Below are 26890 nucleotides of genomic sequence, written 5' to 3'. Positions count from 1 at the left end.
TAAATCCAATATAAATACCTATGTTTCTTCGAGTAGCAGCTGTTTGTGACCAGTGTTTTTACCATTTGTTTGCTATACCAAATTCCCTAGGTGTCAAGGGTAATGAGAACTTTCTTCCAGATTCTTACCCATAAGTTCAGGTTCATTTAAAAAAGGTTTTGGTTTTTTTTTTTCAGTTGTAACATATCCATAACTAGAAATTTACCAATTTGACATTCTTAAATGTGTCGTTCAGTATCACTGAACTACATGTTGTGCAAGCATGAATACTTCCATCTCCAGAACTGTCATACTGAAAATCTGTCTTTAAAAATTAACTCCCATTCCCCACTGTCCCCAGCTCCCTGGTAGCTACTATTCTATTAGCTTGATTTTTGATCCAAAAAGAGAATTTTATGTGTTAAATGATGTCAGAATACAGTTAATAGTCATATGATGTGAAGAAACTTGTTCAGCAATGATAGAGACCTCAATTAGAGGCTTATAGCAACTTCCAGAAGGATAATGGTTAAGGATTAAGGCCTCTCCTTTTTCATTAAAGTATGGTCAGAGAAGAGAATGGTCATATTTCTAACACTTTATTTTCTGTGGGACACTTGAGTTCTTTCTAAAAGAACTGTCATCTGAGCGGAAGAATTAGGCTTATTGAGTCACTTTGCATCTGAAGAAACTGGTAATGATTCCAATACTATACCAAGTGCCAGGTTAAAATAACAATTTAAGCCTAATTTTTTACTCTTCTTGTTGCACTTCTTCAATTTAGACTTGGCTATATTGTCTCTTTGAACTCTCTTCTCTTTATCGCGCTGGCATCATTTTCCCTTTCTCTTTGTATTCCTTTAATTCCTCCTCACTTAACTCATTTTCCTTCCCTCCTCTTTCTTGGGTTCTGTCCCCAAGTTCTTTACTCTTTTTTGACACATGCCATGCCAGCCCTGTCCCATGAATCTTTCCAAGATGTCATAGTCTCTATATCTACTGTTTGATACAGTTGTCAGTTAACTGCATTAGCCATTGACTACTTGATGTGGCTAATGGGAATGAATTTTTAATTTTATTTAATTTTCATGACTCTAAATAGACACTGGCTATTGACTGCTGCAGTCAGCATAGTTCTGTGTAGCTGTGTCTCCTCCACTGTTACTCTTAGACTGGGTCTCCACCCTGCCCGTTTTATATCTGGACATCTTCACCTGATCCACCACATGGGTCCTTGTGCATATTAGAAAAATGCAACATCTCTGAACTCATCCCCTCAACCTTCAGCTGTGAGTTGTCAGAAAACACCTTTTAGACGACAACACTGAACTTCGCTGTAATGCTCTGCAGACAATTCATACTCAGCAAGGCCAATGTTGACATCATTATTGTTCCTGACAGATATTGTTTTTCTACTTCTATTGCCTTTCTGAGTTGACAGCATCGTCTTCCAAGCTTCAAGCTTTTAATTTTCAGTTCTTAATTTTCTACCTAAGTCTCTGATTGTTTACCATGTTATTGATGCTACGTTTCCAAAATACCTTCCTTTCATGGCCTCTACTCCATCTCTGCTTCACTACTTAGTTCACACCCACGTTCTGCCTTGACTGGGCTGTGAATCATTCTTTTGGTGGTGTTCTTGCCTTGAGTTTTTTCTCCAGGTTCACTCTGCAGTGGCATCAGCACAGCCCCTGGGCCTTGTTAATTTTCTCCTTAAACTTCCTTGAGAACAAAGTCTAATTCTTTAGCTTTCCACAACATTGTTCTGTAACTTGGACTTTGCCTGCCATTTCAGTTCTAACTTTTGCCTTTCCAGCACCCCATCTGTTCTCATTCTCTGAGCTTGAACCCTTTGAACTTCTCAGTTTCCCAAAGAGGTCTGTTTGATGCTTCTTTGTCTTTGCACATGCTCGTTTTGCTTTAAATTTTTCTACTTTTGTTTTGTGGTCTGGTGATGCTCCTGGCCCAGACTCCAGTTAGAGTTTAGCATCTTGAGTCTTTTGACTTTTTCCTGACATCCTGATCCTGCAGAGTTAGATGCTACAGCTTCTTATATCTTGTATTTATTCGGTTGTAGTATAAATACATATATTTTTTTAATAGACTATGAACTTCTTGAGGACTAGGAACATGTCCTATTCAGCATGCCTTGTGTATTATAGAAACACAATAAGCAAAATTGTCATCATAATCAGCTTCTGCAGTGCTTATTTTCTCCTAAGTGTTTTCAAAGTCCCCATGCTTTTCTTGAAGTGAAAATATATGATCGTGACTTCAAACAATATATATCATCTCATTGTGGAAAAGTCATGCCGGAAACATGAATGTTTAACCCAACATTTTGAGAATGTTTATGTTTTATTTCACTTCAACTAGTGAATATTTACAGTATAACGAATATGACTCTGGGATTTGTGAATCAAATATCTAATTATAAAGAAAACCTATAAATAAAGGTAAAAGTAAATCAGAAATATTTTAATAGGAAGTAAGTAGAGGTGTGCTTTATTTCAAGGTCTCACTGACACAAAGGACCATTGTTCAGATGATGGCAGCCTGCTAATAAACTCAACCTTCATTGAGGAAAAAGCAAGGATTAATAAAGAGGACTAGGGCATATGGGTTAGATCTTAAGGGGTTTTGGATGGAGAAATATATTAGAAATTGGAATGGAAGTTGTATATTTCCTAAAAGCTCTTTTCAAATGTTTGATTCTCATCTGTCTGGAAATGCTTAGTGAGGCAAAGGGATAATATCTTCAGGAATAGAAAGCAATTCCATTGTCCAGTACTCTTCTGTAATTTCTATGGGGCGATTTTTTTTAAAAATAAATAATCAGATTTCTTTATGTATCTCAATCAAATAATATACTTCAGTTTTTGCTTCTATTGCTTTAGATTTTGGTATATATAGAATAGGAGAATGAACAATAAAATTCTGCCCAGCATTGGGTCATGCAACATTTATTTGATTGTAACGTGTATAAATATATATGGGAGAGAAAATCATTCAAAAATTGTGGAAAATGAGATGATGTCATGACACCTGAGTATCATCTAAAAATATTCTTGAGCATTCTTTATTTTTATCACAAAATACATCAACTGGAAATCAGGAATCTGGCTGCACTGTATCATTTGTGAATCTTTGAAAGGAACTGACTTTTGAAGAAGTATAGACATTAAAGGCAAATAGAAACAAACCATATAAAAACTCCAAACAAATTTATTCTAGGAAATTAATGAAAACTAAGAGAAAGAGTTTAGTGACTAACAGTTTTTTTCACAGAATCATATTTTTCTAGAACTTAGACACTACTGCTGCTGCTGCAAAAAAAAAAAAAAATAGAATTACTTTCAGATACTCTTCAGGCCAGAGGAAGTGCAATTGTATCTCTTCAGAAAAGAGAATTTAAAGAGTATTTAGACCATAAATGAGATTTATTTTCCAAAGTAGGTACAAATTTGTATATGAATTGAATTTTTGTAAATCATCTTTTAAATTTTATACACCTGTAATCTCTTCATCCTGTATTTTTAATTTAGGTCTATCACTAATCTTTTGAAATCTAACATCTCTCATTTTCCTCATTACAAGTTATGTGTTATGTTTTTCTAACTAGTTTGTTTCCATTTAGTTACATTAGTTCATTTCAGTGTTTACAGTGATTAACATGATAGATGACGTTTGCATTTACATTTTACATTCTCACAGCACTTTCCCATGGGCATAGCCAGATTTATGCAAAATTCCCAGCAGGGTATATCCCTGTAACTCTACCCCTTTCTCTTATACTCAAGAAAGAATTTTTTAAGGCATATTTAAACATGTCACTATAGTTAGGCCAATTAAAATGATGCTGTTAAAAGTATAATAACCTGGACTCTGCTATATTTCCAAAAGTCAAAAAGTATGCGAATTTCTGTACTTTGACATTTGTGATGCTGTTTACCCATCTGAAAATAATCAAGACAAACCAGTTGTGTGGGGACTCAACTCTTTCACACCATAGTTGCATAGGTGACACTTTGTTCAAGTAAATGAGTCATAGCCTGAAAAGAATAGCTCTTTGGCTCATTTTTTTTCTTCTTCAGGGAAGTGGTGGGGATGTGGGGGGGGGAGGGGAATACCTTAACAGATCACTGCTACAAATATGCTTCTTAAAAAAAAAAAAATGAAGTCAGAAAGGTCTTTGCAGACCCTGTTGAACTTGTTTTATGTTAATATGTACTCGCCCTGGATTGGAAAGTTCCATTTATGTTTTATGTGTCTTAGTTTTCTGCCTTTTTTTTTACTATGCTGCTTTACTGCATTCTGTTCCTGGCTACACATAAATGGTACTTTACAAAAGGTTTAATTTTGTTGTTAATTTTGAATTTTTTCATGCCTGATTAAATTTTTGGGCGTGGCCAAAAAACCTTCCTCTTCTTTATCTGATTGCTTTTTCCAGAAGGTACACTAACATTCAAAAAGGAATTCCACTTCTGGAATTTGAGAACTTAAGTTTACTTTCTTTTTTTTTTTTAAATTTTGGAGGCATACTTAAACATGTCACTGTAGTCAGACTCAAACTATCCATTTGGTTTGTATAGTTTGGAGGACATTGGGGAACAAATTGTCTCTTGACTTCCTCGTCTGAGATGATAATGCTGAGGTCTAAGGAATGGCGAGCTCTTGAATATTCTAACTTTCCTTCGTGTATGTTTTTTTGTTGTTGTCATTGTTTTTGGATTGTATGTTGCATTGTTTTTGTCCTTTTCATTTTTCAGTTTAAATATTTTATCAAAATAATATATAGAGTAGGGAAAAAACAAATTCCACAACTCCCCCCTCCTACTCAGTCCTAATCTCTGGAGGTAACATTTTCCCCCCCTACTTAGTTATCTTATATACTAAACAGTATATTGAAACTTTTGATTTATCAGTTTAAAATTTTTATCTGTTACCATATTCATATAGGTAAACTTTTTTTTTTTTAAAAGATTTATTTATTTATTTATTTATACAAGCACTGGGTACAGTCAGAAGCGTGGGAGGGTGAGAGAATTCACCAGAGCCAGAGGGGAGAGCAGAGCAAGCAGTCTGACGAAGTACACTGCTGAGGGGAGCAGCGGGCGGCAGGAGAGGTCTGCGCGCCATGTGGGACCCTCCTCCGGTGGCCGGGGAGCAGCAGGGGATCGAACCAGCGCTGCTGAGGCTGCAGGCAGCTTCACAACCCAGCGCTCAACCGCTGCGCCACTGGGGAGGCCCCTAGGTAAACATTTTTTGATAAGTTATTTTACTGAAAATAATCAGTTATGCAATTCTCTCTGAGTCCAGGAATTTTATCCACATAAGAGTATGAAAAAATTTCACATATAGTTTTTGTGTTTCCGTGAGAATTTGATTTTTCTGATTTTGGAATTGGGTCCCCAAATTTCTGAGGCACCGTTAGATGATTCCGATGCAGGTCTTCCATAAAACACAAGTTTAGATATTTTGCATATCCTGTCACTGACTTATTTGTAGAATAAAGACAGGAGTATCAGCCTTTTGCAGTTAAGTTGTGAGATCAACTCTGCTATTTATAACTTATTATGTAATATATAGCTTCTGAAAAATTTTATGTTACTTAAATATACTGTGAAATTTAAAAGGGAGACTGTTAAATGATAGAGTTAAAATACTATCTTAATTTTTATCATCTTTTCTAGAGTTATTTGTATTTTCCGATTCCAAAGCCTATATTGTACTACTTATACCATTAGCTACAAGAAAATCATTACTGACTTCAGATACCTGTCAGACTGGCAGTTCTAGTTTAGGAGGATACTTACCACACTGCGAATCTTCCCAATGCTCATTAGACAAAACCAAGTATTGGTGTCCCTGATCTTTCTCATTACATGGAGTAAAGATTCTGGCCATCACACAAGTGGCTATCCGCAGCCATTGCAGCATGAGTTCTATCCCCCACCAGGAAGGTGACCCACATGGTGCAGCGGAACTCTCCTGTCTCACTAGCTGCTCCCCTCAGCAGTGTATTTCAGTAGATCTGCCTGTTCTGCTCCCCACTCTGTGTCTGGTGAATCCTCTCACCCCCGCATCTCTGGCCTGTACCCCAGCTCTTGTATGCATAAATAAATAAATCTTTAAAAAAAAAAAGATTTTGGCTATCAGATTGTTACCTCTCCCATGGCTGGTGCCCACAAGCCCCACAAGCTTAGAGTTCCGCAGTGCACTTTCAGCAAAACAAAAGTTATACTTTGATGCTTGATTATTTCAAGAGAAATCTGCTAGTCAAATCAAGATAGAGACCTGTGGAAAATAGGCTGCATCTCACAGAAATTTTTATTTTAGATAATCTCCCAGGAATCCATCATGTTCAATTAAAAAAACAAAATCTAAATCATACACCTTGGGCATCCCACTTAACATGTATGATTTGCATGACTTATTTGCCCATAGAATCTCTGAGGCCTAGGTCACAGATGATTCTGTGATACTTTTTTCATACTTCAGGAAAAAAAGAATAACATCTGAATATGGAAAGTGCTTGTTGGACTTAAAATTGGACTTTAGAAAAAATAATGGGCGAATACATATAAAGAGAAATTGCTATAAATGACTATATACTTATAACTGGAAAATTGCAGCCATTTTTATAAAGTTTGCTCTAGTACAGACTCAAAATTTTGCATTTACTTGTATGTCCTAAGGTAGACAGTTCAGACTTAATGCCAAAGTAAAGACCAGAAAGCAAACAACCTCCCCCACCCTGGGATTTAATGTCCTATTATAGCCAAAAGCTAAAATTATATATCTCAACCCAAGTTTTTAGATTTTTCTTTCCTATTTAATTTATCCTTCCTTAATAATGGCTTCGGTTTAACAACTTGTCATAGAAATTGACTTCAAGAAGTATGCTCAAAGGAAGTATGTCAGCAAATACTTTCCACTTAACTCTTCCTATAATTAGTAACAAATTATTTTGAGAAAAGGGATTTGTGCCATCTTTGTGGAACTTTACTCATTATTAGATAAGTATGTTGTTATGTAGTAGCTGGTCTTATTAGACTAAAGCCAAACAGTATTTGTTAGAAAATTTAGGTAAGAAATAGGGAAGGAAAATTATTAGCAGAACCAATATATTCCTTGTCCCAGTATTTACATGTATACACCTACAATTATATATAGACATGAATAAAAATTAACTTTTATTAATATTTGCCTATAAAGGCAAAGTAGTCATGAAAATCAGTAAATTTGGGGCCACCATTTCAAAGAATATGTAAATTTCATGAAATCAGATATTAAGAATTAATCTAAGCTAATGTAGGACATGAATTTTTATGTCATACTTTAAGTGTTTTTCTTCTATCCTTTTATATAACATTGAATGTCTACTTAAGATGCACAGTGCATATATGCTTCTGTCTGTTATTGAATTTTCTCCTAATGAGAGTTTATGCTGTGTCTCACTAAGTAAAAATGGTTTGTTTTGTTTTTTTTTTTAACCTAATGAATGATACCCCAACAAGCTTTACTTACATTAACATTAGCTGAGGGTGTTGTTAACTGTAAATCTCAATTAATGACAATTTATCAGGAATGGCTAGATTAAAAATACTGCATATACCATGTCTGATTAAATTTTAAAATAATAGAAAGTACTTTTGTGTTAATGGTTTTATGTAACCTTAGAATTTTTTTAAAATCTAAGATTTACCAAAGAAATTCATTTTGCTGTGGATGCTGCACTATTAAACCATTCAGAGGTTTGTTTCATAGTACATACTCATAGTTGTTGGCTTTCCAATCCTTGTAAGTTGTGTACAGTCCTTCAACTGTGATTGTTCTTTTATGTTCTGTCTTGGGGATATTTTGTATTCCAGTTTCTGTTTCTAAAGTTGAAATGTTTATATTCATATACATGTGAGCCATGTTCATTATCTTCATTTGTATGATTTAAATTATGAATAACAATATTAACAATTCTTATTTCACATACTGATGTTTCACCTACCCATAGATGTATATATAGTTGTATGTTTTTGTTAAGGATGCTAAGTTGGTTTACACATTCTAAAAGTTTATTTATTCAACAAATATGTTTTGATTCTCTTATGTGCCATGCTTTGTTTTAGGCACATGTGATACAAGTGGACAGACCAGAAAAGTTCCTCTCCTCCCTTACAGCTTAGTGTATAACAAAGGCTTATTCATCCCATGTTGAGGGATGTGAGATCTTATAGGGGTCAGTTTATATGCATAATCATAGTGCATTCAGAATCTAGCCTATTCCAAAGAAAATGTGCCTAGTTCTTTTTTTAATTTTGACTTTATGTTTATTTCCACAAAATCACCCTACTCAAAGGTGTGGCTGTGGGCTGTCCCAAGGGATGACTATCTGATTCTGCATTCACACCTATTTGGCCATGCCTAAATTCCTGCTATGGGGATTAAGAATATTTTAAGACTTTTAAAAAGTTGTGTACTACAATGGTAGTTATTACTATATAAAATGCATTAACCTACTCTGCTTTATTTCATATCATACTCATTCTGTAAGACTGAGTTCAGGTATCATTTTCTCTTTGTTATCTTAGAACTGATGATTTTTCTGTGCCTATAGAGGCTTTATATACATCTCAACTTGAATACAATTTCTACTGGCTTGTAGAGGGTGGATCAAACCTTACTCATCTTTGTATAATTTACAAGTTGTAGCTATTCAGTGAATATTGAATTGACTTGAATGAATAGCTTCTTGGATATTGGGAGTCTCTTTTTTTAAACATATTCATGCACAGGTGGCTTAAGTTATTTGAAATCTAATGCCAGTATCTGCTCTTATTTTCTAGTGTTTCATTTTTCTTTGAGAGATAATGGAAAGCTGCATTTTTGTAACTTGAGAGCCAAGTCACCGTTATGAGATTAAGGCTCGCTAATAAATATTATTTGATACTCATAGTTCCCAATACATTTCTCAGTAATCACTGTTTAGCACTAATACTCTGGAATAATTTGGTATTGTTCCCATTTTATATTGAGAGAAACCTATGTCATAAAAATAATCAAATAACTACAGCATGTGATGACTACAGTTACACAGTTAAGATCCCTGGCTTATATTGACTTAGTCTGTGGAGCTCTTCTGTCTTTCGGGAGAGCTAATACTCAGTCCATTTGGAAAGGTTTCAAAATTGTTACTATTTTCAAAGAAACAAAAACAGTGCTACATCACTATAAAGAATGATCTTTATACAGGACATTGATATTATTTGGAAATTCTTCTTATCAAGGTATTAGAGATTCAGAGAGACTAAGAGAACCTTCTAATTGGGGTTTAACTCAAGAACTATGGTCTATGGACTAATTTAATTACTAGCTATGGGAATGCAAGGACGTGGTATTTGGGAATTCTTCCAATTTTCACCTAGGCTGCAGTGTTGGCATTTTCCTACTTCACCGATTTTCTCTTATTTATCCAGGATTTAAGAGATTTTTGATAACACTGTATATTTACCTATAGTTTTATTTGTGGTTTTTGACCTCAGAAATATTTCTGAGGCATGGCATATTTTTCTCACCAGGGGAGACAAACCATATGGGTAATTAGACTATGGTGGAAGCTAAGAGAGCAGAAGTATTAGTAGCAGTACTAGGTACAGTAGCATTTTCATGAAATTCTCAAAGTTATAGTAAATAATCATGAAAATCCCAGAGCTTTAGCTTAAAGAGATATTATAGATGAGTGGTATCAATATACCTGAAGAAGAAAAACTGAAACCCAAAAATATTATTGGGTTCTCTAATTTTAAGGGGATTGGCTGTGTGCCCTAGTGTGTTGGTAGAATAATAAGAATATGAACTGGATACTTTCACTTATTAGCCATCTTAACCAAATTAAAGAATCTTGTAACACTGGAATAAGAAACATTTTTCTTAGCCCTTTTCTTGTTAGAGAATATACACTTAAACTCTGATCTCTCACTAATATAAATATGTAAGTGTTGGGTGAAGGAGTGAATTCAATACATCTCTGTCAGTTTTTTGTTTATTTTTATCAATTTTAGTGTATTTACACATAATTTTAAATTTAGTGTCATTTAGGCATTTCACACTAATTATGATCAGGATCTATGCTCTACCAAATTCCAGATAAATTTTCATCAGAAAGAAATGCATGTCCTCCTTGTCTACATCCCCCATGAATTTTTAAACACGTAGCCCTAAATAATAAGCTTCGTAGAGTTCCTTAGAGTTGCCAGCAAAAGTTCTGTCAAGTACAATGAAGGCTGCTAGATTCAGTTAAAAATGGTTCATTGCTATCAAGATATGAATAATATCAAAGTAAACTTTTCAGTAATATTAGCTTTTCCTTTGAAATGGCAGTCATGCTGTGAAGTGAACTTTTATTGCTGTTTGAGGTTGTTTTTCTCCATTCTCATGGATACAACAGCCTTATTATGTTGATTTGATTTGACTCTTTAGTTCTTGGCACTGGTGCTAGAATGTCAGGTGACACTGTTGTCTCAACTCATGGTCTGTAGGGAAAGCCAAGTAAATGGATGTCATTGCTCTATTTTTCTGGATATTTTTCCTTTTCTGGGCCTCACCAAGTTCTTGTTTTCTACAAAGATAATCAAACTTAGTTTTCCTTTCTGAAAGTTCTACATTCATTCACTGTCTTATTGCAGATTAATGCTTGGTACATTAGAAGGTTATCAGCTACTCAGTAACCTTCAGTCATCCCATCTTGTGATAAAGCTATCCCATTGATCGAAGTTAAAATTTAGACCTTTGGCTTTTGTTTTATTTTCTGTATCTCTTAGTGATATATTGTGATTTTCACTGCAGAGGTCTTTTACCTCTGTTAAATTTATTCCTAGGTATTTGATTCTTTTCAATGTGATAGTAAATGGCAATGTTTTCTTAGTTTTTTTTTTTGTTTGTTTGTTTGTTTGTTTTTAAGATTTATTTATTTATTTATTTATACAAGCACTGGGTACAGTCAGAAGCGCGGGAGGGTGAGAGGATTCACCAGTGCCAGAGCGGGGAGCAGAGCAGGCAGAAGGACCGAAGTACACTGCTGAGGGGAGCAGCGGGGCAGGAGAGGTCTGCGCGCCATGTGGGACCCTCCTCCAGTGTCCGGGGAGCTGCCAGGGAGCGAACCGGTGCTACAGAGGCTGCAGGGAGCTTCGCAACCCAGCGCTCAACTGCTGCTCCACCGGGGAGGTCCTTCTTATCAAATTCTTATCAGCAAACTTCTCTATTTTTAAATATATTAAGCCTTTTTGCTATTAACACTAGTATTAAAATGGCTCCTAAGCCCCTAATGTAATTTTTGTTTGAATTATAAACAGAAAATATAAACATTAACAGTAAGAAATCAATAAAAAATATTTGATTTTTATGTCAATTACATAGTTAAATTGATAACAGTTTTAATATCTTAAGGTTTGGCATGTTTATTTCGGTAAACTGAAACTTGTTCTTGTGGTTAAATTCCTACCATGGCTTTTTTTTTCCCCCATATTGAAAAGTAAATTTGGTAAATAAACAGTCATAGTGCTGGGCAAGGTGCTAGTTGCTATAGACTGAAAAATAAATGCTGTACTAGTGGTAATATTACTCTCAGTTTTGTTCGGCAACTTAGAATTCATATATCATATTCACATCCCATATTTCATTTGCTTCTCATAATGGTGCTGGGATGTAGGCAGAGCAGACAAGGCTCACACATATTTAGTGTCAATTCCCAAAGTCTCAAAGATAGTGAAGAACAGAACCAAGAACTATCTTGTAACATTTTCTGCTGTAAGCATTCCAGCAAAATGTGCTAACCAGTCATTCATTGAAATGTTATGACTATACTAGTGTATAAAATACATTTCAGTGTTTTTGACACATACATGTATACGTACATAAGTTTGTGTATTTATATAATATAGTAAATTTGGAAAACAAAAATGTTTCTTGTATTTCACTTTTCTTCTAATTTATAACATAAGATACAAAATAATACAAAGATGAAAGGCAAGGGTGGAGTAGACAACACCCTATGTTCCCTATTACTCTATGAAAATATTCCCTATTACTTTATGAAAATCTTCATGCTTTGAATTGATTATGTCCTATGTATACATAAGCCTTCAGTTACAGGAATCCTGAACGTTTGCTTAACAAAGCAATGATGCTTTCAAAAGAGAATTTTTAAATTTTGTTTTAATATTTTCTTTATATCTGGATATCCCATGAGGAGATCAAAAAACTTTTGCTAATATTTTGTGGAATTTAAGTGAACATTGCATTTGGTGTTTTCTCTGATAGTGCTTTTTTTAATATCCATTTAGGCTATTTTTTAATATTAGTGCTATAGTTATTAAGCCATGTCATATAAAACAAGGGGATTTGTTCAGAGGACTGAGTCCGATGTGCTGCATAAAAACAAGGCATGAGGGGCCTCCTTGGTGGCTTAGACGGTTAAGTCTCAACATTATAAAGCTATCAGCAGCCATTGCAGCGTGAGTTCAATCCCTAGCCAGGGAGCTAACCCACATGGTGCAGCAGAGTTCTCCTGTTTTGCCCGCTCCTCCCCTCAGCAGTGTATTTCAGTAGATCTGCCTGTTCTACTGCCCACTCTGTCTCTGGTGAATCCTCTCATCCCCCATACCTCTGGCCTGTACCCCAGTTCTTCTCTGGTGAATCCTCTCATCCCCCATACCTCTGGCCTGTACCCCAGTTCTTCTATGTGGAAATAAATAAAATCTTTAAAAGAAAAAAAAAAAAAAGAAATGAGACCTAAGACAGTGGAGTTCAAATCTCTGCTATTCAGTCTATGTGTGACCTTGTATATACAACTTAAGATCACCTTGGCTTAGTTTCCTCCTGCATAAAAAAAGGGGTAAAAAGTTACCTTTCCCTAGGGTGTCTTGAGTATTAAATGACTACATATATTTACTCAAGTATGTCGATATGAGACATTTATGTAATGAATATGTCTGACACATAGAAAGCATTATACAACTTTTATTCTATATTGCATTATACAAGTTTTTATTCTATATGTTGCATTATACAAGTTTTTATTCTATATTGCATAGTATATGCATTATACTGAATACACAATTCATTACATCAGAAATGCATTTATTTTGATTGGCTTAACTTTCTGTGTTGTTTTTGCCATGCTCAGAATTAAATCTATATCTACCAACTTAATAGACTGTATCTACACATACTGTGATATAGGTAGCTGTAAGAACAACTTGATCCTTACTCTTGGCCACATGAAGCAGCTAAGGGAATATCCACAGTGAATGAGAAGAAACTCAGAAGTGCCGTGTCTTCCAACTTACTCTCACTTTGACCATAGGGATTTATAGGCAGAAAATTGACCCAGAAACATTCAGGGCTTGTAATCTAGGCTGTTATAGGCTCAGTTAATATCTTCTGTTTAAGATTATGGGTTATGAATTCTGGTTGATCAAGGGCACCCTAATTTGTGGATCTAGCAAGGCCTGCATCTTCAGTGTTTTTGTTGATTTTGAAGTTGATGTACTCATTGAAAGGGAAAAAAGTGTTGATTTTTCAATTAAGATGCAACCTTTACAATGCAAGCAATAATAATTATAGTGTTCACTCAGCCTGACGAAAAAATTTCACTGGTTAAATAGCAATAATCAAGATGAGAACTATATTAGAAGGGTGCTAATTTTATGATCATCTCTTATTTAAATAATAAAAATTAATCCACAGGACCCTTGCTGTACCCCTAGTTGGGATGAAATTGTATTTAACTTTAGGTATGGCCTTCTGGATAGCATGTAAAAGTAACTGGTTCCTGAAATTATGAATAACCTAAGATCATCTTTATAAAATCTAATACTCCACTGATTCATTATTTTTTTTTTTTAATTTTTTTTTTAAAGGATTTATTTATTTATTTATTTATACAAGCACTGGGTACAATCAGAAGCGCGGGAGGGTGAGAGAATTCACCAGAGCCAGAGCAGGGAGCAGAGCAGGCAGAATGACCGAAGTACACTGCTGAGGGGAGCAGCGGGCGGCAGGAGAGGAAGTACACTGCTGAGGGGAGCAGCGGGCGGCAGGAGAGGTCTAGCGCGCCATGTGGGACCCTCCTCTGGTGGCCGGGGAGCAGCCGGGGATCGAACCGGTACTGCAAAGGCTGCGGGCAGCTTCGCAACCCAACGCTCAACCGCTGCACCACCGGGGAGGCCCACCACTGATTCATTATTAAGCAGTGGGTGGCTGGGCCTACTAGACATTATGTATTTGACTGAAAACATTCATATAAAAGATTCTTGTATTTTCAGTTCTGAAGGAAAATCAACGACCACAAAAATAAATAAAAATTTGCGAGTTTTAATAACAGGAGTTTGCATAATAAAATTTAAAAAAGTAAATTCTAGATGTAGCAAAAAAAGAAAAACCCTGGAATTACTAACATCAGAGAATTATTCAGCATTGACATACAAATCTTAAAGCAGCTCTAACTTTATGAGGCAGTGTCTTGGCTTTGGAAGTTAACATGTCTAGATGCAAATCTTGGTTCCATAATTTGCCATTTTTTCATGTTGAGCTTAATTATCATTACTTCTTTGACACTCTAAAGCAAAAGGTAAGGCAAAAAGGTTACTGCCATGATTAAATGACATATTTATATAAAGATTTTACCACACAGAATTCAAGTTTTACAGAAGAGTTTATCAATATCTACTCATTCAGTAAGTCCTCACTTATGTCATCAGTAGGTTCTTAGAAATAGCAACTGTAGGTGAAACAAGCTATAATAAAAGCAGTTCCTCAATAACATCATTTTGTTCAATGCTTTTTCCAAATCAAAACATTGAATAAAGGGATATTATTTGAGGATCTATTATTTCTATACTGTTTTGAGGTCACAGGGTAAGCCTCAGTAACAGCTTCAGGAGAGTAATCCCAATAACACAGTTAAAAAGAACTCAAAATGTTTGCATTTGATTTTCCTAGCAGTGAAAAGATTGACTTGTAATACCAATCCTGCTGCCTACCACATGCTGGTAGTCTGTCTTTCCTAGAAGATACATGCATGATGAATAGAATGTTTTCTCAAAAGGTAGACATCACCAGCCTCGTTTCCTTAATGTCCTATTGATTACTCCAAAGCAGGAAGCACTATACATACACCACCATATACATAACAGACTTGCGGAAGACCTGCTCTCTCTCTCGTTTCTATAGTAGTTGGCAGAGCCCAGTGCTCTTAAGTAGTTCTTTTGTGAAAGCTACATACTTATATTCATGATTCACATTGGGGGAGAAAACGTTTCCAGAGACAAAACCAATTTTAAGCCATGGTTTTGAGAGTCGTTCTGTTTTAGAAATTGTATGGATTGTTTGTATTATCGTATAATTATATTTTTACAGTTATAATGCCAAGATAAAGAAGACAAATATTTTAAGCATTATATAGGATATAGTTCATATGTATAAAACCACATTTAAAAAATGACAGTGGTCCCTTGGTAGTGAGTGTGGCATGGTGATATATATCTAAAGAGTTACGGTCCTGTACCTATGAATAATATACAGTGTTCTAAACCAGTGTTATCACAATAAAAAAAAAAATAATCCTTGCCTTCAGATGCATACTGGGGATTTTGGTAGAAGAAGAAGATAGTTAAGATACAGTACAGGGGGCCTCTCTGGTGGTCTAGGGGTTAAATCTCAGCACTATCACATTATCACTGCTTCAGCCTGAGTTTGATCCCCGGCCAGGGAACTAACCTACATGGTGCGGCAGACCTCTCCTGTTTCACCTGCTACTCCCCCCAGCAGTGTATTTCAGTAGATCCACCTGTACGGCTCCTCACTCTGTCTCTGGTGAATCCTCTCATGGCCTCCCCCAACCCCCAACTCTGACCTAAACCCCAGTTCTTCTACTAAAAAATAAAAAAATAAAAAATAAGATACGGTACAGTGGAAGTTAGCACAGCAATTAAGATTGCTGTTTCTGGAGTCCTACTAGTCAGGCTCAATGTCTGTCTAATTTGACTCCTGCAGTCAGTTACAATGTACGCTCCACTCACTACTGTCTAGCTAGTGACTTGACTGGTCAATTTCCTGTTATTACAAAGGGGCTCACTTATAGTAAGGATGCCATAGATGTGGAAATGATGTGGAACTGAATAAAATATGTACACTATTACCATTATAATATTAACAATAAAAATGTAACATGACAGCAAGTTAAATGAATGTTATAGACAGTAAATTTTACAGGCTTTTTTGTAAAGTAGGAATCAATGCAGAATGGAATAATTGAGAATGGCTTCATGAAGAACATGAATAAATCTAGAGATGCACACTCTCGTTTTTCTATTTGATGGATAATGATAACTAATACTTGCACATTGCTTGTGGTAGTTCAGGTGCTCTTCTTACCTCTTTGTAAATATCTGAATGCACCCAATCTTTATACGACTTAATTTAGCAAGAACTGTTATTTTTTTTCAGGTGGGAAAATTGAAGCACAGACTACTTAAATGATTGGTCTAGGTTGCACAGCAACTGCCTTGCAGATCTGATTCCAGTGTTCACACCCTTACCCACTGTCCTCCACTGTTTCAGATAGAGCTGTGTGCCAACTAAGGTAGTTACATTTAGTCCTGATTGATAGGTAGTACTTGGCTCTTCAAATTTCTGTGACTTACCCAATGACAAGGGGATGTCCTATTGGGTGGGATTAAGACCAGATATAAATTGCTTTGCTCCACAAGCGTTTTCTAAACTGTCCTGGGAGAGAATGGCAGCAGTGTTTTAGATGGAGCTGTGCATTGAATAGTGGTGGAGATGCAGTTTGATAAGATATAGTAAAATTTTGTAGGCCAGCAGAAGTCAATCAGATAATATTTGAGGTTTATCCTAAGAACAAGCCTACAAATTTCTAAGCATGCAATTCAATGTCATATTATTGGGTGAGAAAGAGGAGAGGAAAAACAATGGGGCATAATATATTTTTTGTAAATGTGTTTTAGCTTACAGGCACACTATAGTTAATTATATTAAAACAAATACATACTAAATAACACCCATATATCAGAAATGGGATTATATCAGTGGAATCTAATGTGGTAATTCAAAGAAATATGTACTGGCTAAGAATTTATGCCATGCATAAGGAAAGAGGAAAATTAAGCTTTTATCTGACTTAATTTTTATCCCTCTGCACACCCTCAATTTACAAAGCTCCTATTAACTTCAAAGGGATGAGGAGGAGAATGCAAACCAGGCCTATTATGTTTGTGATCATATGGTTGTTTTGCAGGTGGTATCCATGTGTTCCTCTAAAGCTCATCTTTTCTATTTGCACACATGGAAGGAAAGCAGCATATTCTTTCATCTTTATATTTTTCTGGTTTCTTGGTACTATCAATTACAAAGGAGTGCTGTATAAATCTTCTTTGTGTTTAGGTGCTAATATAAGCTGCTGAATATATCAGCCAGCTACACTGTTCGGCACACCTAATAGTCAGCCTTACACCTGGAGTTGTGGCAGATGCACTGGCAGAGCTCTGTATTCTACAGAATTAGATTATATATCAGGTTACAAAATATAAAGGAAATACTTTAAACATTGATTCTACACGTGAGTCTCTTATACTGGGTTGTGCTGGCTAACCTTTCAGGGGGTTGAAAGAATGCTGCTTGTTGTCGTTGTCTATCATCCTCTTTGATCACCAAGTTTTAGAAAAGTGAATAGCCTGCTAATGTGATCTATATAGGCATCATTCTGTCTGTTCTTTCACATGGACTTTGTTAATCATCTGAGTCTCAAAAATTGAAACAGGTGCCTTAGATGGACATCACAATATAGTTTGCATCGTTTAAAAGAAGGCAGTTAAACATTACAACGTGCTGAGTGTTTGCATATACTTCCTCATTTAAGAATAAAGATCCACTTTTATATACCTTATGTTTAGAATTTTAAAAACTCACAAGGATTAATGTAGCTAATATTTATTCAAGGGAATTTCACTTGAAAATAAAATCAAATGCGGAACTTATTTCCCAGTGAGTGCATAAAGACTTACATTGTGCAAAGATGAATATTTGATATGTGTTTTGATGTTACCACAAAATGATCTGCCTGAGATGTATAAAGATTTCTAGTCCTCAAATACTATTTCCTCTGCACTACAATTTTCGGTTTCCAAAACACCTGTACAACACAGCTACCTTGTTATGCTCTGCATTTTATGTTTAATGTGGTAATCTAATTTTCCCTTATTTGCAGTTAGCAAGTTAAAGTAAAAAATATATATTGGAATGTTGCCATGACACTATTGCTGTGGAGTCAGATTTAGTACCTGGTGAGTTGTCTTCATGTTCCCATCAGACAGGGCTTGGTTCCTGAAGGATCAGGATGATCTTAGTATATGGAATTTTCTCCTATAATGTAGTTTCAAGGGTGTACTTGTGGGATAGTGCTATAGGGAGGCTCTCGAGTAGAAAAAAAAAAGAAACAGACATCATTTGAACTAGCAGCTGAGAAGTTACATCAACAACTTGATAAAGTGTTAAAAAAAAAAAAGAAAGATAATTATACATTTACGTGCCTTTCTGGAATACTGTAAATAGGTTAAAATTAAGAAAAAAAATCTAAGTTATAGGTATATATAATTAATAAATTAAAATAAATAATTGAAAATGCTTGATTTGTTATTCTAACAATAGTATATCACTGGATTATATGAACTAAGTCAAATATAACTGTCACTTTGTATAAATAGGTCAACATGAATTGGGCTGCAAGGTCTAGAAATAAAATTCACTAAGTTTTATATCCATGATAAAGTAATTCTCAATAAATGCTCACTGTAAAGATTATGAAGGTGGACAAGACTGATCTCTTAAATCCCTTATGAAGTACTATAATATGACCAGCATCATTTGTGATTTATAACTCCTGACTGTTATACTAATTAAAAATTAGATGTATTCCTATAGAAAAAAAATCAGTCTAACTTGTAACATGTCTAGTAACAGAAGTTTGTCTTCAAAGAACACAATCTATTAAAAATGAGTCTTCAGAAATCACAAAAAATACAAAATGCTATTGTAATTCTGAAACTCTTCATTCCAGTAACAATTTTCTTGGGGTTGTAGCCTTGAGCTCTGAATACACAATCTGTGTATACACTGCTTTTACATTTGGTCTTGCAAAGTAAGAACAAAAGTAAGAACAAAGTAAGAATCAGATCCTTCTATCATGTATATTGAAACTATTTCAAGGCCATGGCTAAGTCTATACAAGGCTCTCTTGCTTGGTATTTGTTATCAGCATTTGGTTTGTTTGCTTCTTGCTTTATTTTATTGGTGAAGGCTGAGCTTGTGTCAGTAGAGACTTTTATGGTTTATTATGTTGATATTACTTGTGCTTTAGCTGTTTTTAAGTTAATATTTATCATTAAAAATGATAACAGGATATGCTGATGTTATTGTCATAGACTAGGAAGCAAACACTACAACTTTAGCTAGATGAATTATATATATTAAGAAAGTCTCATGGACTTTCAAAAGGAAGTTTGGCCTACATCAGTATTATCAGTTATGTGAAAAATAGTGTGTATTTTCATAAATATTTCCAATATCTTTTTTTTCCTGCACAAAGCCTACTTTGGGGTTAAAAAAGTGGCTCTCAAATCATGGCCTTTAATTTTATATCTCATACAACTCCCTTTTCTTTTGGAGAGATTCTTTATCTGACACAGTTAAATGAATATTTCTCCAGATAGGCAAAATACTTTGGGAAAAATCTTTCTCTAAAGAGTGTTGTTCTAATATGGAAAGTGCCCTAATATACTTGAATTAAGCATTACTATAACAGGTTAGTTTAAGAGGAAATGCCTCAAATTTATTTTGGGGAAGAAATTATAAAAATGTGCCAAATTAGTAGTAGATTTAAATAAAATGTGTTTGTAGGATATACCCAAACTAGTATTAGCAGCTATAACAATTGAGGCCAGGTGACAGATAATTTCCTTTTAAGAAGGTGTTTATTGTCAAGAAAATTACAAAGTTTCCTTTGTAGTTACTCTGTCTTTGTTATTTTGGCAGCCTGTAAAGTTTTATTGGCATTTACTGAAAAGTACTTTTTTGGTCCTAGCCAGATGGCTTTCTTTTTGGGGCAAACTTTTCTAGCTCTGTTATTTGGAACATATTTCCAACATTGTTTATGTAGCAACGGGGTCTTTTTGAACAAGAAGCTAGGAGCTAATAATGTGTCAGTGGATCACATCTGCAGTGGGGTGACATCCAGCTGCTACAAGGTGTACTTGAACATTTCTCTGTGTTGCTTCCTCCTGCCCAGTGTATCATTTTAGTAGTAAAGTGGTCAATTTAAGACCATGCAAATTATTGCCTCATTTCCCATACAGCCTGGACAAAAGCATGTGAAATTGTGGCTCAAAAGTGAGGATTCACTAAGTTGAAAGAAAATAGAATTTTTCAAGTAGCATAGGTCCACCAAATCAAAACCAAATCTTTTTTTTCAGGGAATAAATACTAAAATATGTAAAGGACAGATCTCTGAAGAAATAGAACAATAATAAAATTTCATTTCAGTTTTAAGTGTGGTGTATAGGTTTGGAGTTTCGATTGTCTTGGAGGTGGCTTAAGTCTGTGGGCAATATATCATTTCTCTTACTTTTGGACTGATTTATAGGCTTTTCTAGATCATGCTGATGCATGTGAAATGAATTCTAAATTTAGAATTACATTGCTATAGTTGTGAAGACCACAGTAATAAATTCATTTAAGCAAGTGTTTGCATCACTAAATAGTTATTTCATTGCTTTTAAAATAATACTGGAGAAAATGGTTACACTTTATTTCATATAAACTTAATTGACTACTCATTCTTCAAAAAACTTATAAATCTTAGAACTGCCTGTCTTTTCAGTAATTATTTTTCCAAAGTGATGACAGACACAAGTTATTGGCAGTCTTCTTTGGCAAGGAAATAACATCATAATTTTGTTCTGTATATTATTATGGTCTATAGAGTAATAGATGTAAGATTTTACGTTGTAGCTCTAATGTTTGTGATGTGATAAAAATAGAAAACATGTAGATCATATTTTTCATTTATTCTAAGTAAAATATGTTTAGAGGCTCCCATCCACACCATTATTCTCTAATGTCTGTTATGTGCTTTCTTTTTTTTGTTGTTGATTTCAAAAAATGTATTTATCGCTTTTTTCGGGACCATTTGTCAGATATCTGTACCGATAGTCCACAGTCTGGGTTTTTTTTTCCTATAGAGAGCTAGAGGAGATGAGGAATGCAGGGTAGAGGAAAGCCCACCTTTCACATGTCCACTCTGTAGGAAGAACCCACTTTCATGGTCACACAGTGACCTTGATGTCAGGGTATTCTGAGGGGCCATCTGTTAACAGTGTCCCTTAGATTTTCTTCATGCACCAGGCAATACTGGGGTCTCCCAGTCCTTACTCAGCTAGGAGGGAATAATATATAGGTACTACTGAGTCTTTTCCAAGTGGTATTGTCCTATCTTTATAAGAAATTACAGGATTTGGGCCTCCCTAGTAGTGCAGCAGTTAAAGTCTCAGCTCTATCAAGCTATCACCAGCCACTGTGGCACCAGCCAGGGAGCTGAGCCACATGGTACTGCAGACCTCAACTGTCTTGCCCACTGCTCCCCTCAACAGTGTATTTCAGTAGATCTGCCTGTTCTGTTCCCCACTCTGTCTCTGGTGAATCCTCTTACTCTTCCCTACTCTTGAACCTCTGGCCTACACTACAGTTCTTGTATGCATAAATAAATAAATAAATCTTTAAAAAATAGAAATTGCAGGAATTACTAAGAGAAGTAATAGTTTTGGAAGAATAATTTTGGAAGTTTGCAGGGCTTGCAGAGTAACTCCATTAAAGCAAAGTGAACAATTTCTGCAGAAGAGGTATTTTCCATATTCATAAAAAGGTTATAAATTAGGTTATTTGTTAATAAGCACAACAATTTTTGAGAGGCATAGGGTTTGGGTAGGCATCTTGATCTAGAACTTCATTTCAATTTATTAGATCTGTTTCTCAAATAGCTGTTGCTTGTTCAGGTTTTATTCTGCCAGTTGGACATGAACTACTGTATGTTTGGGCTTACTGTACAAAATTTGTTTCCAAAAAAATAGTGTCATGCTGCTTTCCATCTACTGGACCAGTAGGGGTAGGAGTAGGAAGATCTGATTTAAAGCCAATGCATAGCAGGAATTTAGAAAACCTAAATAAGGGACCAGGAAAAAGACTAATTATAATAAAGTAAAAATCAAAATCAACAGGCAACTATAAACCAGAGACACACTGTGGGGGGGGGTGCGGGGGAGGGTGCAGGAGGGAGTAGGATCAAAAGAAGGCAGGTGGGAATTGTATGGGGACTATAACCAAGATGAAAATGCATACATTGTGCAAAAATGAAAAATGATGTAAGAAATATATACAATAAAATACAATTAAAAATAGATATAAAAAACACACAAAAAAATAAGTTATTTGTAAAAGTCAGCTCAACAACAACAACAACAAAAACAAAACCAAAAACAATAAAGCCAATGCAAAATGCAAACTGATTAGATTTGAATTGTTCGTACATTAGAATTTCCTTTCCCTGTTCTTACCCTTTTCCAGATGGAAGAACCAGTTCCCTCCCAGGGCACTTTTCTCCTGGCAATTAAACTGTGAAGATGAGGATCATTTAGTTTCAGTATTGTCGAAGTACTATTAGAATTGGGCTTTAAAATTTAGAGGACTGAAGTAACACATTCTTTACTTGGCCTCTTTATTTTTAAATTAATGTTGCTTGTGATGCTTTTAAAACGAGAAATATAACTTTGTCTTTGGATTCTGCATTTTGTTTATTATCATAATAATATTTTACTTTCTGACATCAACTGGAAATTTCGTGGTCCGTGAAACACCTTTTACAGCACCAAGTGTTTTAAAATGTCAAGCATATTACACACACACCTTTTTAAAGTGCATTATGTCCCCTCCCTTGAACATAGTGGATCTACTTCTTGAATATAGTAGATCACCCCTGATTTTGCTTTTATCTAGATGGTTAAGGCTCGTTTTATTTTTTTATTTATTTATTTATTTTAAATTTTCCAAATAGAGGCATGTTTTATTTATTTATTTGTTTGTTTGTTTGTTTTGTTTATACATGCACTGGGCACAGTCAGAAGCAGGGGAGGGTGAGAGAATTCACCAGAGCCAGAGCGGGGAGCAGAGCAGGCAGAAGAACCAAAGTACACTGCTGAGGGGAGCAGCGGGCGGCAGGAGAGGTCTGCGCGCCATGTGGGACCCTCCTCCGGTGGCCGGGGAGCAGCCGGGGATCGAACCAGCGCCGCATAGGCTGCGGGCAGCTTCGCAACCCAGCGCTCAACCGCTGCGCCACCGGGGAGGCTCGTTTTAAATGTCTGTGACCACCCTCTGTAAATGCAGTCATGTCCTCAGTTATTGTTGGGGTATGTGGATCCCTGTGTGGCCTTGGGATCTTCTGTCAGATCTGGACATTTTTCTCTTTCCTCTCACATCGTAAGCAGGTGCTTACACCCAGGCATTAAATGTTAGCACTGCAAGGAAATATTGCTTAGTCTGATGCCTACATTTTGTATATTAGGAGCGGAAGGCCAGAGTTTGCACAATTTGCCATGGTCACGGGACTAGTTGGGGCCGGGTAGGAAGTAGGTGTTGACCACTTGCCTCCCAATTGAGTGCCCTTTCTGCCAGGCTACATTGCTGCCTCTTTGTCTGTCAGGGTTCCTTTCCCTCACAGACTCTTCTCCTTGTGGAATTGTTTTTGGCTGTCAGTGTGCAGTTGACTGACATGAAGTAAAATTGAGAACAAGGTAAAGTCGAAAAAATTGTGAAGTAACTATCCGAAGTCCTGCTCCTACCTCAGTCTTGTCTAGTTTGTCTTCTGTAAAAGGAAGTCGTTGAACTCGTAGTAACTGACATTTACCAAGTACTTACCCCATGCCAGGCACTAAGTTCTCGTGTGTGTCACTTCATTTAAGCCTCACACAAATCCCGTGACAAAGGCCTGTGGATTAGCTCTCTATGGCAGAGGCAGAAATTGAATCCCACAGCAATTACCTAGTTTGCTAGAAGTCTTTTGGTTAGTAAGTAGGAAAGGTGAGATTTGGTCTCCTTGCCCTTAACCACTCTGCTGATTTGTTTCTGGCTGATGAACTAGCTTTCTCCCACCTCTTATGTTCCATTATTCTGCATTTGCGTGTAGCAGCGCCAAGAGCTGACATTATTGAGCAGCAACCCACTGCACATGTAGTGTCTCATTGAATCTTCAGCAAGTCCAGGAGGCAGTTACTGTTATTACCCCCATTTTATAGATGAGGAAATGGGAGTGCTGAGAGATTATGTGGCTTGCCCAGTCTCACAGCTGGTGAGTGGCAGTGGCAGGATTGGAAACCAGGCAGATTTAAGTGCTGGCTGGCTTTGCCCTGTGCCTTATTGCCTGAGAATGTGTACTTCAGTATCCAAGCCACAGTGTAATGTGAGTTTTATAATATTTATTTTTGCTGATTAGGAGGGTGTATGTGCGTGTGTGTGCACGTGCACATGCACATTTATGTGTGGAAATCTACTAATGATTACTTAGCCGTGTGTTAGATAAGGGGTGGGAAACTCACTTGTCATGCATGTGGGTGAGTAAAATGAATTCGGTGCAGAAATAATGGGGAATGAAGAGGTGGGACTGGTGGGGACTGTGGCAAACAGGAAAACACAATCCTAACCAGAGGGCCAACTGATAAACAGCTGCTTTCTAGAAGCCTTGCTTTTCTAACTGAAAAGTAGATTCAGTGTTGCTAGGTATTGTGTTTTTTCAAGGGAAACCAGAAATTAGGATTTTAAAGTCAGAAACAAGGTTTTAAAGCTGATTGTTAAATGATCACAACAAATCGTAATTGTTTGAAACCACACTGTGACCCAAACGGGAAGTGTTCGGGAGCCCTGGATGGATCCTCGGGACTGGTGAATGAGTGGCCTTCATGTGAGTGAGCGCTGGCCACATCTCAGTATCACCACTATTTTTTGAAGAGAAGAAAGATAGGCCCTAATTCAGAGTAATTGTCCAGGCTGTTCTGTCTATTAAGATGTCATAATGGTACTCTGCAATGCAGAGGAAGTTGAATTAAGTGTACGTTTAAGAAATAGCAGTCTTGTGAGGCTGTAACAATATCAGAAGGCTTTTTACTCTGTAAAGCATCATCGCTTCTGCTTTCAGTTCTGTCCTCAATTCTTGTGTCCAAGTCTGTAGACGCCTGATTTTGGATGGGGCTGTGAGTGCAGGAGGATCACCTCTGAAACTTTTCTCCTCCTTTTGTAGCTCTGCCACTGGCAAGACCATGTAGGAACCTTGCCATAGAGTGCACTGCTCAGTTCCTGACGGAAGTTTGATATTAGAGGGGAAATATGCTATTGTCTGAAAAACACCTGGTTTCTCAGACTTAGTTTGGTTTTCAAATTGCCCAGGAAATTTCTTTGGGGTGCTGAATATCTCCTTCTAGGTTGATGACACTTTGCCTTCTTCTAGTAAAAGTAGCTCCCTTTTTTGTCTTTTTACCACTTCACTTTTTGCTATGACTTCACTAAGGATTATTTTTACTAAAACGGTTTCTGAGTGCCAAACATCAACTGAATTCCTAAAATGTGACCATATCTAATAACCGCTTCAATTCAAAAAATCTGAGCTTCATAACAAAGGAGGAGAGTCTTCTTTATTTTGCCCTTGTCGTTAACTGCTAAACAGCAGCTTACGTATTGTCAGAAAACATCAACAGGCAAGCTAGGTATGGAATCTCTCCCCACCCATAATGTAACTTTAAAATCATTGTGTCGTTTTTACAGCTGTTCTCCCTAAAGAATATTGTTTTAGAAAAAATAGTATCAACTTGCTGGGCTATGGTCTCATTCCTGCCTCAGAAATATTGTAGGTAAATGCATTTCTGGATGCTGCATATAATAGAGAATCATGAAAACTTGAATCAGGGTCCCTTTCCTTAAATGTGTTTCAGTTTGCATTTTGATAGCAGTTTAGAAATGTTATCGCTTGCTTTGTCACAGACATATTTCACATCTTTCTTCAGGCACTGTAAACAAGAGAAATGGTTTAATGGCCCCATCAAGGCACTCTGCTGATAGCTGAGATTAGGCCCTTTAGTAATGGATGTTGGGGTGTGTGTGTGAGTGTGTGTGTGTGTACACAGTGGGGGAGGGGAGGGCTCAGGAGAGGTAAATGTACTGGAAAAGAACCCTTGAGAGGCTGCTCAGATCTAGCAGAGAAGCTGCTGCTTTCTGTGCATCTTGCAAGATGGATTTACAGAGCATGTGATGACACTATTGTCTTTATTTGAACATAAGCCTTCCCCTTTGCTTCTGGATTTTAACTGAGTACTAATTGAGGTCATTGCCATCCATTTATCACCTGAAATTGAAGTGATATTAACTTAAAGTGAGTGCTTTTCATCTAGTGTGTATATTCCTAACTACATATATTTATATAAAAGGCTGCATGCATTTTTTATGCCATGCTTGTATCTGGTCTTAAATAATCTAATTTATGTATACCATTTACCTTTTCCCCCTTTTACAGAGATTATTTTTTTAATTCGCTGCTTAACCAAATGAAATTTTTTACAAGCACTTTAGCATCCACAGAATGATTTGTTTTGATTTTCAGTTATATTTTGTAAACGAGTGTAAAAAATTCTTCACTTTATGTTTAGTCTTGGTCTAAATAAATGCCTTGAAATTCCTCAAAGCCCATAAATTTGTAGTGTTTTAGAGCCTTAATATCGTGTCATTTTTCATCACCTAGTTTGTGTAT

The 26890-nt window shown here is 36.1% G+C and overlaps 1 protein-coding gene across 1 annotated transcript in view; it reads left to right on the top strand.

The window, feature by feature from the left end:
- Window positions 1–26890, top strand: part of ETV1 (ETS variant transcription factor 1) — an 89707-nt gene that overhangs the window by 13343 nt on the left and 49474 nt on the right.

The sequence above is a fragment of the Talpa occidentalis genome, unplaced genomic scaffold, assembly GCF_014898055.3.
Source record: "Talpa occidentalis isolate TD23 unplaced genomic scaffold, MPIMG_talOcc4v2.1, whole genome shotgun sequence".
NCBI classification, from domain to species: Eukaryota; Metazoa; Chordata; class Mammalia; order Eulipotyphla; family Talpidae; genus Talpa; species Talpa occidentalis.
The sequence above is the reverse complement of the archived record's forward strand: the minus strand, read 5'-3'. Positions and strand labels throughout refer to the sequence as shown.